The 15,059-nt window shown below is 37.1% G+C and overlaps 1 pseudogene; it reads right to left on the bottom strand.

Moving 5' to 3' along the window:
- Positions 1-4,281: 4,281 nt before the first annotated feature.
- LOC125210296 lies at positions 4,282-10,959 on the bottom strand (annotated as a pseudogene).
- Positions 10,960-15,059: the final 4,100 nt, after the last annotated feature.

Genomic DNA, 15,059 nt, shown 5'->3' with positions numbered 1-15,059 from the left:
ATATTAAAAACCCCACTAAAACTCTCGAATGTTTTCTCTTCCAAACAATTCTGCAAATCTTCAAAAATCACTTATACAATTCTGCAAATCTTCAAAAATCAATCAAACATTGTTATTCATCTCCTAATCCTAGATCTACGAAATCAGTTTCCTACATCAATAAGTTCCAAAAATGAGGATTGAAGAACTAAATGTAAGGGAATCGGCTGAAGCTGAAGCGCCGATTGTCGCCGGAAAAAGGCATCCAAATCGGCGATCGATGAAGCGACTTCTACAGGTTAAGAAATTTATTCAAATTTCAAGGAATATTGCTTCGATTTTAGTGTATTAAAACACTTCTGGATTTGTTTTCTTATGAATTCGATTTTTGATTAGCAATGGTAAAATCAGAAGAGATGGAATTGAACATTGCTGCTGGTAAAAAAAGGAAGAGAACAAGCATCTCCTTCCAGTTAAGGATTTGTTTACATTTTTAAGATTATTGACATTTTATACAATAGCTATTGACATAGTTATAATAATATACTTGTGTTTTCTATAAACAACATATACTTGTCATTGACATGATATTGTATACTGTTGACATATGTAATTGTTGCATCTTCTGCCAATTGTTTGATGAAAGTTCTCAATGAAGTTGGCTACTGAAAGTTCGTCAAAGTGTTTTTATTTTTTTTATTTTTATGATTTTGATATCAATTAATTTCGTCTCGCTGTAAAAACATGTTTCTCAGTATGAAATATCGGAATAATGTTTTTGATACATGACTAAATTTAACAAATTTACAAAGTTCATTTGATATTCAACAGTAGTAAATAAATTATAGTTGAGGTCATGAACTGCTAGTAATCATGGAGAGCAAAAACTACCAATCAGGCCACTATGCAACCTAGGGCGACGATCAGACGTTGCTCCAGTGCCTGCATTAGAAGCTTTACAATCTCAAGTTTCTAATTGTCGTGGATGATGTCTGGGACACTAATGCTTGGGATTGGATCGCGCATACCTTGCCGGATAAGGAAACGGCAGCCGAATTCTTCTCACCACTAGGCCTCGGGAGGTCGTTGATAAAATTTTTGAAAAATCTAGTTTACTTCATGAGATGCAGCCGCTCGGGCTGGAGCACAACTGGCAGTTGCTCTGTTATCTGACCTTCGGTGATATGCTGAAAAATGATAATGATGATGTTACATTGCTCTGCCCTCCTCATTTGAAAGGAAATTGGAAGATCGATCACCGAGAAATGGAAAAGTCTTCCTCTGTCACTGGTTGTGGTTGGTGGTCTTCTCATTAGGAGACAAAAAGATTGATTTCTGGAAAAAGATTGAAGAATATACTGCTGATGCAGCTGAAATGGAGGAGGGTTCCTACATGGAGATCTTGGCTCCTAGCTACATTTACTTGCCTGCTAGACTTCAAGGCTATTTCCTTTACCTGGGTGCATTCTCGGAAGATTGTGAGATATGTGCCTTTAAACTCATCAAACTTTGGGTTGCTGAAGCCTTCTTCCCAAAACCTGCACTTCCCACACAAACCATGGACTACTATTGTGGTTTCTGACTTTTGAACTTAGTAGTAATCAAATGTCAATCAGTTCAATAACTTGTATTGAAATGTCAACAACGCAAATACAATTCTTATAATTGAAAAAGAACAACTATTTTCTCATAATTTTTTTATTTGAAACAAGTTCAAGTATCATGATTATACAATACATGTCAACAACTTTTATATCAAATGTCAACAACTTATATAAAAATGTCAACATCTTGTACATCAAATGTCAACAACTTTGTATATATAGTGTCAACAACTCAAAACAATTCTTGTAATTAAAAAATAACAACTATTTTATATTAATATTTTTTATTTGACACAAGTTCTGACATCATGATCATACAACACATGTCAATAGCTTGCATATCAAATATCAACAACTTATAACAATATGTCAACAGCTTGTCAACAATTTGTATAAAGTGTCAACAACACAAAAATATTTCTTGTAATTAAAAAATAACAACTATTTTATCTTAATTTTTTTATTTGACACAAGTTCTGACATCATGGTCATACAATACACGTCAATAGCCTGCATATCAAATGTCAACAACTTATAGCAAAATATCAACAGCTTGTCAACAACTTTTATAGTGTGAACAACTCAAAAAACAAATCTTATAATTAAAAAAGAACAAGTATTTTTTTCTTTTTTTTTCCTTTTTACCACAAGTTCTGGTACGATGATCATACAATACACATCAATAGAGAGCAAAATTAAATATCAACAACTAATAAGAAAATGTCAATAACTTGTAGTATATGTCAAAAACTAAAAAACAACTCTGATTATTAAAAAAGAACAATTATGTCTTCTCTTTGCCACAACTTCTGGCATTATGATCATTCACTTTATGACATTTTCCACAATGCTTATGAGATTTATTTGCTTTTTCAATTGCTTTCTCTATGTATGTAGATATATGTAGTTGACATTATATGTATGTAGTTGACATGGATTATATATATAATTGACATGGATTGTAGTTGACATTATATGTATGTAGATGAGATGGATTATATATATAATTGACATGGATTGTACACTAGTTGACATTATATGCGTATAGTTGACATGAATTACATAGTTGATTTCAACATCTTCAATGGCGATTTCTGCAAATGGTTTGTCATTTATTTGTCAAATAAAAAAGCTTGATTCCCCAATCCAGCTCACATCCAGCACAATTGATAATCCAAACCCTAAAACTTTTAATTCCATAAACGAATCAATAATTGATTTTGTTTCGTCTCGCTCTTCGATGGCGCATTTATGGAGCTGGATTAGTTGGTTCACGTATTCTTTGTTTTTCTGCATTTCTTTTATCACTTCTAATTTCAGCTTCTCCAGGCTCGTGTACAACAGCTTCTGCCCCAATTCATCCATTTCTCCATGCTGCCATTAATTCAAACATCATTAATTTACACTGGACAATTGATTGATTAATTAAACTGAATGAATCATCATACATTTACTTTTTTGTGAGATAAAAATAAAGAGATTACATACCTCTGCGTAACTTCAAGATGAAGCCATCTCTCCCATACTCCAGAATTATGAATTTGTATGTATCGAATGAAATGTTGCACAAGAACACAACCTTTACGAGTTTTTGATGAGAGACAAAGAATTTGATGATTATATAGAATGGAAGGAGCAATAAAAGACAAGAAATCAGCAAAAAACTTTACTGAATAAAAACAACCTCTTTAATTCACATTCAGTAGCCAGAATATCAAATGTCAACAACTTGTATTAAAATGTCAAAAACTAAAAATATCACTTATAATTCACATATCAATAGCCAGAATATCAAATGTCAACAACTCGTATTAAAATGTCAACAACTAAAAAATAACACTGATAATTCACATATCAATAGCCAGAATATCAAATGTCAACAACTTATAGCAAAATGTCAACAACTTATAGTTGCCATTATATGTGTATAGTTGACATTATATCTGTTTAGTTGACATGAATTGTAAATGTAGTTGACATGAATTGTATATGTAGTTGACATGGATTGTACACATAGTTGACATTATATGTGTGTAGTTGACACGGATTGTACACATATTTGATATTATATGTGTGTAGTTGACATGATTTGTATATGTAGTTGACATAGATTATATATGTAGTTAACCATTTTTTGTCATTTGAAAAACCCCCAACCAATAATTCGAGATGAAAAGCACAACCATAAGTCAAATTTCCAGAAGCAAAATGATTAATTACGTGCCTAAAGTACCAAATTGAATAAGATCCATCAAATGTCAACAACTCGTATTAAAATGTCAGCAACTAAAAAATAACACTTCTAATTCGCATATCAATAGCCAGAATATCAAATGTCAACAACTCCAACTCGTATTAAAATGTCAACAACTAAAAACTAACACTTATTCACATATCAATAGCCAGAATATCAAATGTCAACAACTCGTATTAAAATGTTAACAACTAAAACATAACACTTATAATTCACATATCAATAGTCAGAATATCAAATGTCAACAACTTATAGCAAAATGTCAATAGTTTGTCAACAAGGGTTTCCAAAATCCAGAATCAAAATCTCAAAAACTACGTCTCAAAATATGCATCACCAACACACCAGCACCAACATCTCAAACATACTTCTCAACCCCATCTCCTTACTCTCGGGAGCTCTAATTCCACAGATCTCTCTCTCACCGAGAAGCTGGAGCGTCAACTATATGTTCTTGCAGAGTTCTTCTAGTTTACTCGATCTCAGCTTCTCGCTTTCACTCGCCAACTGCAAAAATCAAACAACGTCAACAACAAATCTGCAAAAATTGAAATCAGTAAAGCAAGAGCTTCAACTACCTCTGCTAATTTCGCGAGGAGTTGCGCCTTTTCCTTCTTCTTCTCATCGAAAGCCTCAGCCGATTCTCTATACTCTTTCTCCTACAAAGTCCGAAGAATGAGATAAATCAATCTGGAAATCAGAGATGAGAATAGGAAAAATTGTAAAATCATGAAATCAAACCTTCTTCTGATAGTTGATCCCCAAAATCATCACATCTCAGTTCACGATTGCAACCTTTTTGCAGATCGCGGCAACTTCCTTCCTCATCGGATCCGTCACGGAATCGAGCTCCTAATTAGCCACGGATCGGCGCCACAGCTCCGATTCCTTTTCTCTCATGATTTTCTTCGTGAATTCACAAACCTCGTCGATTTTCTCCCTATCAAAACACAAAAACAACAAACTGTGCCAAAATTTCATTATTGCATTTTTACTCCAGCTGTGATCAATTATATCGGAGAAATTCGACAGTTCGTCTTTGCTCTCCAGCATAAGATAACAAAATTGAGCAAAATTTTGTTCAGAATCACGTTTGCAGCAACCAAAAAAGTACTCTGTATAGAAGAAACAACACGCACAAATCTCACCGGAAAAAAAATCATGTGTGAACGGCTTCGGCAAAAAGCTGATGAATGACAATTGATTCCAACCAAATATTCAATTAAATCCAACAAGTTATTATCCAAAAAATAAAACAACAGTATTTGAAGATTTTAAAACAAAAGCAACAGTGAAACATAATTCACCTGAGAAGAGCGGCACTATATGAATGCGCGCTCGAGAGAGACGAATAAGAAATACGCCGAGCACCCAATCTCTCCCTATTATGCGAAATTCCGAATTTCAACGAATTCCCCAAACCTAGGGTCCGATTGATCTTCCAGAGAAAAGGAATGCTCGAATTGAACCTCTCGCTGATCAAATTGAGAGCAGAATCGAACACATTCGCGAATTCAACCTCCGCCAACGAATTCGCTGAAGCTAACAATGCAGATTCCGACGAGATCGGTGATCTTCATCAAAAAATCAGCGATCTTGAAGAGGAGAATCGCAATATCATTCACGGAAGGCTGCGAAGAAGGAGAAGAGGAAGAACAACATAAAAGCATTGGCGGAGATCGCGCTCCGAGAGAAGTAGGTTGGCCTCAATGATCCCGCGGAGCAGCAGCGTATTCAAGCCGAGGAGGAGCAGGAGAGATTGCGAGTCGGAGAGGAAAGGAGAGATTAAACACTAAAATTACCATTCTGCCCTTTCATAATAAATTAATCCAAAAATATTTTTTGTGTGGTAAAATATAGACCACTCATTTAATAATAATGAGTGGCTGATATTGCATCTCATTTCTCAATTGCCCTAAAAAATCTCATTTGATCACAATCCTATATATATATATATATATATATATATATATCTTCTTTTATTATTTTTATTTATATATTTCAAATGTGATTTGCACACTTCTACTCCTAATTTGATTGTCGTCATGTAAGCGACGAGTTATCAGAATGACAGAATCAACATTACAATCTGTATGTAAACTTGTTTTGGAGTAATATTTTCGGATGATTTTTTTTAAAGTACTACACTACTTGCTCGGAGAGGATCACCTCCCGCTACTTGCTGACTTAAAACTTTATTTTTATTAATTTAATTTTATAGAGAATTGAGAAGAAAGCTTGGAACCATATTTTCTCTGTCTTCGTCTATTTCTAATTGCAATTTCACATCTAAATTCAAAAATAAATAACGACTTAGAATTACGTTGAGTTGCCCAGTATTAAAATAAATAAAAAATTATAAAATACTTATATACATATCGGATATCTAGGGACTAACGGGACTACTCGAGTGGGTACCGGGTATACTCGATACCCGCAAAACCCAAAATATTTATACCCGACCCTGTCCCGTTTCGCGATATCCGCTGGGTATCGGGTCGGGTTCGGGATTACCCGTTTCGACACCCCTATTAGGGAGTATTAAATTCTTCATTTAGAGTCAGACAAGATAAATACATTTCTATTTTTTTTAAATCTTCTCATTGCTTTGAATTCTTATTTTATACTCTATATATTTATTATATTTTGTATTCATTATTTGAAATTCTTATATCTCATATATAGTACATAAATTAATACTAGTGTATATAGAAAGAGACCGTTTAGATGTTTCTTTTCTTTCAAGTCATACTCCCTCCCTATTATAGTACTCCGGTTGTTCCACAAGAATATGCACTTTTGAGTTGAGCCCGAGTTTCAATGCATAATTATACTACCTCCGTCCCTGAAAATTTGATACAGTTTACTATTTTGGTCTGTCCCTTAAAATTTGATACACTTCACTTTTACCATTTTTGGTAGTGGACCTCATATTCCACTAACTCATTCCTACTCACATTTTATTATAAAACTAATACTTTAAAAGTAGGACCTACATCCCACCAACTTTTTCAACTCACTTTCCATTACATTTCTTAAAACCCGTATCGGGTCAAAGTGTAGCAAATTTTGGGCGACGGAGGTAGTATGAGTTAGAGCATCCCCATCCGTGCTCTTAGCTAAGAGCACGGAGGTGGGCCCGGACCCACTTTTACTCCTTGTCCTTAGCTAAGAGCACAACACCCACATCCGTGCTCTTAGCTAAGGACAAGCTCAAGGGTCCCACCATTCTATTATTCAATTTAAATACTCCAATTATTAAAAACATTTCAACATTATAAAAATACATTAAAAAATAAAAATTACATAATTAAAATCCTAAAAAATAAAAATTACATAATTAAAATACTAAAAAATAAAAATACATAATTAAAATCCTAGAAAATAAAAAATGCATAGTTAAAATCCTATAAATTAAAAATTACACACGTGGAAGACTAGTCCTCTATCCCCAATTGCCTCTTGAGACCCCGGATCATTTGCTCATGTGTTGCAAGTTGATCCGGAGTCATCCGAGACGTATAGTTCATATAGAGTTGACTCAAGATGGCCCACAACGTGTTGTTCGGGGGTGGAGGAGGCACAAAGGGAGCGGGGGCGGGGGGGGGGCGGTTGGTCGCCGCCTTCTTCCTTTCTTGCGGGCGGGAACTGCTCGGGCGGCGTCGGGGCTACATCATCGGAGGCACCGTCGGATAGGGCAACCGACCTGGACCGTTTGCTGGAGGAGCTGGAGGAGGATGCTACTATGCCGCCCCTATACATCGGATGTAGGCGCCCCTCCTGCTAACAATCAAGGTACTTGAACGGTTTGAACTCCTCCCGTTGGTATGCCGCCAAGGCGGCAGTGATGATGTCGAGCTCGTTTGTGCCGCTCCCCGCCGACCGCTCTTCCCGGAGGTAAATCCCTTGAACTTCCCGTTGCATCTGTAGATGCAATTGCGAACCATACTATCATTGCGATAGATGGTTCCCGCCGACCGGGTTTCATTGTAGAGGCGAGTGATGCGCCACCAATACGTATCCCCGGTTTGGTTCGTGCCGATGTCCGGATCTTCGGAGACTGCCAAGTAGGCTTTGAACATCGCCATCATCTCACCCGGAGTGTACGGGGTGCGGGTGCCACGAACGGGAGGAGTAGGAGTACAATGTGAAGTAGGAGTAGGAGTAGAGCTGCTGCTCCCTCCCGATCCGGGTTTGGGTGTCCACCCGAACCCGGGGGCGTTTAGGTCGTGCAACGGGTAAGGACGGTAGCCACCCGGAGCTTGCGAACCTTGGGTTTGAGGAGGGGCCGTAAATTGGGTTTTCGGACTATATCCGGCCTCGGAGTCGAACCAATCGTGGTTCCAACCGCGATTGCCGGAGGGGAGATCGTCGGAGCCGGACATTGTGTAGTGTGGTGGGAATTTAAATGAGAGAGTATGAGGAAAAAGATGAGAGAATGTAGATGATGATAGAATAGATAATAGAAGAGAATGAGATTTTTTTTGTGTTGGAGTGGGGGTATTTATAGATGAAAATGTGAATTTTGGGGAAAAAAATTGAAAAATAAATTAAAAGTGGGTAGAAAACGGATATATTTTTTTGGAAAGTGGGAAAATATTTTTTTTTATTTAAAAACATTTTTTAAAATAAATTTCGAATTTTTTAAAAGATAAAAAATAAAAAAAAAATAAAAAAACGAAATTGCCAACGACAAGCTGCCACGTAATGGTGCTCAGCGGCACGGACGAACGAGGCTCAACGGCAGACGGACAGCTATGTGCTCAGCGGCACGGACGAACGAGCACCGCAGCTGCTACCGCTGCGGATGCTCTTAGAGAAATAGAAAGAAAAAGTAATTGAAGTATTGTTAATGGAAACTGAGTCTTACTTCAATAAAAATGAAAAGAGTTTTCAAAATTGGAAAGTGCATATTCTTGTTGGACGAACTAAAAGGAAAAGAATGCATATATGGAACGGAAAGTGTATTAGTTTTGTAACAAGATATGAGTATAATGATTTAGTTGAATGAAGAGGTTCATTTACTTAAAATAGAAAAAAAAAAGTAAATGAAAATTTACATCGCAGATACCTTGAAATAGAAAAATGAGACATATTTTCGATGTGAGGAATAATAAAGAGTCGTTAGGAAAGACTACACAATTTTCAACGAAGATGTACCTTCAAATATAACTTCATCGTTCATACCCAAGATGATGACAAAAACATTGAATAAAAAGTAATTGAAGGCGATATATATTTGGAGCAATAATGGACGACCTAGCCTATCAACATAGCGGAAAGCACAATTAATACCGCATTATACAGCGGTGATAACCTACGCCCTTCTGAGCTCCGCAGTTATAGCAAAAACTAATTCCACACCTAAAAATAAAAACATAACAACATTACCTTAACTTTGTAAGAAGAGAAACCAAGACTTATATAAACCAGTACTGAATTATAACTATACTAAAACAAAAGTTGTAGTATTTGGGTTGGAGAGCAATACTAACACTTAGATTAAGTATCACATGGATTTAGACCATATGAGATTTATTATATTATGTCATTATTGATCCACCAAACTGAACATTACCATTTAGATAGATTAAAAAAAAAAAAAACGTGTAATGTATTAAATAGAAAGATAACAAAGTAAGAAAGAGGAAAAGATAATAAAGTACTCCTTCCGTCCACGATTAAGAGTCACACTTTGACCGGGTACGAGTTTTAAGAAATGTAAAGAAAAGTTTGTTGGAAAAGTTAGTGGAATGTGAAAACCATTTTTTTATATTGGTTTTATAATAAAATGTGAGTGAATTGAGTTAGTCGAATGTGTGACCTACTTACTATTTATGATAAAAATGAAGTGTGACTCTTAATTGGAGACGGACCAAAATGAAAAAGTGTGACTCTTAATCGGGGACGGGGGAGTAAAAGAGAAGGAAAAAGGAAGAGTAGAAAAATGTGTTAGTAATTTTTACTTAAAAAAAATGACTCTACTATATCCTCTTTTAACTTTTTATTTTATTTTATTTTACTACCCCTTAGTCGAATAAGAATATGCATTATTTTTTTAGTTCGTTCCATAAAAATATGCATTTTTTAATTTTAAAAACTTTTTTTAGTAAAAAAAAAAGGAATTCATTCTCCACTAACATTATTTCTTTTTACCTTTCTCTTTTGTGTTGAACTCAAAGTGCATACCCAAAATGCATATTATTTCGAAACGGAGAAAGTATTAATATCAGCCAAAATAGAAAAGAAGCCGGTTTTAACAGGAGTGAGTATTACTTTATGTATGTATGCAAGCTTAAGAGAGAAGATAAAAAGGCAAACCTGCAGCGCATATCAGGGCAACCTACAGACCTGGAGACATAAATTCGACAGCCAGGGCACCGAATCCACTTACTATCCTTTGCAAGTCTCATAAGCTTCAAATCTTCATTGCTTCTCTCATCCTTCTTCAGCATCTGAAATTCATAGCATTTGATGCCTGCGTGCCACGCAGCCTTGCACGGCGCACAGAACAGCCGCCGGCACTCAGGGCATTCCGATTGCACCACATTCTCACTCGCATCGGCAATCAGCAGAGCCGAGCACTCCTTGTACGGACAATAAAACCTCTCCTCCCCCAAAATCAGCGCCTCGCACAGCGCGTCCCCACCGATCGAAGACCTCCCTCGGCAGAATCGTGCGGCAGTGCTGCGGCTCCAGAAATCCCGCGCAGCCGGGGACGGGGCATCCGACGGCGGTGATGCTCTCCTGCAGCCGCGCCGCGACGTAATTGGAGACGCGTTGCGTGCAGTAGGAGTGATCGCAGCCGAGGATGTTGAAGGAGTCGCTGATCGGCTTGTCGCAGGCGCAGATTTCGCAGTCGAAGGAGAGGCGGGGCTTGGAGTTGGACGATTCGCCTCTGTAGAAGCGGCTGGTTTTGCGCTTGGTGAAGGAGGAGGCGGGGACTTCGACGACGTCGTCGAGATCGATGGTGATTTTGGGGGTGGGGTGGTAGGTTTCGACGGAGATAGTGTCGGATTTCGTGGCGCCGGACTTGATTAATGACGGCGGCGTCGAGTAAATGATGGTGATTTCGTCGTTGTCGTCGTCGACGTCTCCGATTTGGAGGATTTCAGTCGCCATAGCGTAGTTGGTGTAAATTGAAGTAGGAAGTGACTGTTCAAGATTTAACCTTTAGTTTCAAATTAGGAAGGAATATTGTGTATATAAATGAAGCGTATATTGAACGATACATATGGCTAGGGCAATACGGAGGAAAGCTAGACTTGTCTTCGGGCTATTCGTTGTGGGCTATTCGAATTATCTAAATAAAATAGAGATAGTAAGAGAGTAAAGTAGGAGTAAGAGATATAAGAAATAAATAAATAAAGTAGAGATAAAGATGTTTTCAATTTTTGTAATCGATAATCTAGGTTGAGACAAATAGAAAAGAAAGTGGACTATCTTCAGTGGGACGGAGAGAGTAGTATTTTCGTGTTTTGAATGGACTTTTTAGGCATGGAAAGGTTTATACTCAATCCGTCCATTAATAAGTGTCTCAATTTGTCATTTTCATTCATTCACCAATAAATGTCTCATTTGCTTTTTTATTACTTTTGGTTATGGACTTCACACTATACTAATTTTATTTCACTCACAAGTCGATATAAAACTAAAACTAAAAGTAGGACCCACCTTATACTAACATTTCCATCAGAAATAGACATAGTTGGATATAATACAAGTTTTAATGTGAAATTTGTAAGTTGGATAGACAAGTAGTTTTGGTGTATTATGGTTTGTGGAGTCCACATTATTAGTAATAATTAAATATTTAAAACTTTCCATATTAAAAAATGGTCTAATATTGGTGGACGATCAAAAATGATAAAACTAGTCTATTTTTTATGAATAGAGGTAGTACGTGGAGTAATTCATAAAGATAACAAGTACAATTTTTTATAAAAAATTTAAATGTTTGAAAACTAATTAAAATTGAATAATGTGATTTAACTATTTCGGGGCAATATCAAGAGGTTCTTGTTATTTTTAGGTCAACTTTACTGGATTACAAATTATTCAATTTAGACATACTCGAATTGTGATTTATTTGGATTATAAATTTTTAACTCTTAACTTTTAAGTTAATCCATGAGTTTTACATTGAATTGATATACCAATATTTATCATACCCATATTAAATTATTGAATTGACAAATTTTAGTTAATAACACTGATTATAACTCGTAAATCCTTTCCTTTTATGTTTTGGTATTTTAGTAAAGGCCAAAATTGATCCTGAACGTATGGTCATTTTACGTTTTTGGTCCTAAACTTGATCTTTTGGATTTTGTGGTCCTAAACATATGGAAATTTGATCATTTTGGTCCTCCGTCAATATTTCCATTAAAAACTAACGATCAACAGATTTAATTCCGATTTTGACCAAATTAAATTTTTAATTCTTAATTTTTATTCCCTAATTAATTTCCTAATTATTTTTACACTTCAATTTCATCTTCTTCCTTCCTCTCATCTTTATCTTCTTCTTTCCTCTTCCCCTCCATCAAAACTCACTCTCTTCCTCCGGCAGTCCGGCAGATACTACCTCCGGCCTCGATCGCGGCGCACACGCTGTCCTGCGCCTCCCTGATCATCCTCTCGAACCTGCCGTGGACGGAATCGGGGGAATTGGAGGCGCCTGACTAGATTCCGCGGAGGAAAGTGGCAGGGCACTCGGCGGCGGGGATCTCCTTCTCGATCATTGAGGCATGGAGGCGGAATTGGGGCTTTCGAGAAGCTGAGAGTGTGGAGAGGAGGGGGAATTTGGGGGTGCGGATTGAGGGGAGAGGGGAGAAGGGGATTACGGGGGAGAAGGAGGAAGAGGAGTGCTTGGGACATCTAATTTCAGAAAAAGCTGCAGCCACATATGAGAAGTAAGTGGAATCGTGGTGGCTACATGACCCATTCCACAACTGAAATGGACACATACGTGAGAACTGATGGAGTTGAGACAATATTGTGTTGATACTATTGACTAGGTATACACCAAGAAGGAATAGTTCAAGGCATCGCATCCACTAGCCCACCGGTATGTCTGATAGTGTTGACTATAGAAGGTTCAAAATCACAAATTACATCTCCAAATACAGTATCGTTTCTCGAAAATTTGACAAAGAGTCTGTATACATGCATTTGTATCTGGTGTTGGTATGAGATTGCAGCGCTTTAACCAATATGGAGGATTGTAGGAAAAATGTGGGGAAATTGGAAAAGGCTTTAGCCTTTCATTTTCCTAAGTCCTTTGGCCTTTCATCTTAAGGTGAACTCCAAAGGCATTATGAGGTGCCTTAATGCCAAGGACTCTTCATGTAGGCACCCCAATCCTATAAATAGGTGGAGTTTTGGGAGATGAGAACACACTAACAGATCATTCTCTCTTCTCTCCAGCTCTCAAGTATTCTAGTTCGTACTTAGGAGCATTGCATTGCTCGGTTCTCGCCTTCAATTCAAGTTCTCCGGTGCCTACGAGTTTGAGGTGCTTTAATTCGGTAGGAGGAAAGTCATTTCATCTTCGGGGACGTTGTGCCAATCCGTGAGCACTGGCCAGGCGTATCTCGTCTTGCAGAGAGAGGGATACCTCGACTCGACTTGAAGAAGACAATAGTTTGTTTTCTTGTTACTTTCATTGTATTTACTTTGTTATATTTACCTTCTAGTTTTGATTCTTTTGTAATAACAAGAGTTTTTCCGTGTAAAGGCTACTTAATCTCATACAATCGCAAGACGAGGTAATATACTCTTGCTGAAATCTTGTCGATCGTAGCTGAAGAGAACAATATCAACAACATTGGATCGTCTTCTGCATTCGCTAACACCTCATTGTTGGCAGCTATTTCGATCTCAAGGGTCATGGCTCAAGCTGAGAAGCTCGAAAAGTTTAATGGCTCAGAATTCAAACGTTGGCAACAAAAGATGTTGTTCTACCTGTTGGGTATTGCAAAATTCCTCAAAGAGATGCTCCAACTGTATCTGAGGAGGAGACGGACTTTAATGTCCGGGCTGCCTATGATATTTGGCATCAAGGAGATTTCTTGTGCAACAACTATATCTTGAACGGCTTAGGAGATAATATCTATTCTATCTTTGTCGGGGCTAAAACCCCAAAGCTTTGTGGGAGGCTCTTGACAAGGAGTATCGCATTGAGGACGCCGATACAAAGAAATTTGTAGTTGCAAAGTTTCTGAACTACGTGATGGTGGAATCTCGCTTAGTGGTAGAGCAAGCTGAAGAATCGCAAATCATTATCCATGATGTCCACGCTGAAGAGATGGCCTTTCCAGACCAGTTTGTTGTTGGATCAATGATCAAGAAGCTTCCTCCGTGCTGGACGGATTTCAAGAACTACCTTAATCGCAAGAGAAAACAGATGTAGCCAGAAGACCTGATTGTCCATCTTCGTGTTGAAGAGGATAATAGGAGGTACCATTGATGACTTTTTATTAGCACTAAAAATACCTGCAAGTATACAGGGTAGATCTAGTATAGCTAAAGGTCAGTACCGAATATCGATCGCGGAGAAAACAATCACAGACTGACTACCTTCTATTAAAACTCAATTACTATTTGGAAAATCAAAAGTTTTGGAGAATTTTTGAAAACAAAAAGCAATTGAAAGCAATAAACAACTAATTGCAAATAATCACGAAGATAAAATATAAGAGATAAGGGAATTCCAGGCATGTGCGTTCAAAGTTATGGTTATACAAATTCCAACTACAACACCCTAGCACAGTTCTTACTTTGATAGAACAAGTCACCTAGCTCATGATCATGATATGCAAACGTTGATTACTAACACTAGGGTTGTCAATCTCAGATCCGTAACTCCTAATTAACAGTGTTGTTTTAAGGGAAACTAATTGTAGTGTCTACTAAGTGGATCTAACTCGCCAACCTCCTCTCATGATTATGTAGCAAGTTATATTAAATCATCACAGAATGTGTCACTCAAACGTGAAGCATTATCCAATTACTTAGGGAAGAAACAAAGTAAGAACAAACGGATATTAAATAGAAACCGAAATTGTATAACCATAGTCATTACTAACACATCCCTAGAATCCTATGAGTTTAGTTACACATAATTGAATAAACTAAAAACATAGATTGTAGGAAAAACAATGACATAAGAAATAAAGCAATAAAACCCAAATGTTGAATCCTTGTAGCCGTGATGATCT

This window comes from Salvia hispanica, chromosome 3 (assembly GCF_023119035.1).
Source record: "Salvia hispanica cultivar TCC Black 2014 chromosome 3, UniMelb_Shisp_WGS_1.0, whole genome shotgun sequence".
Taxonomy (NCBI): domain Eukaryota; kingdom Viridiplantae; phylum Streptophyta; class Magnoliopsida; order Lamiales; family Lamiaceae; genus Salvia; species Salvia hispanica.
Note: the sequence above shows the minus strand (reverse complement) of the source record. Positions and strands in the feature narration are given on the sequence as shown.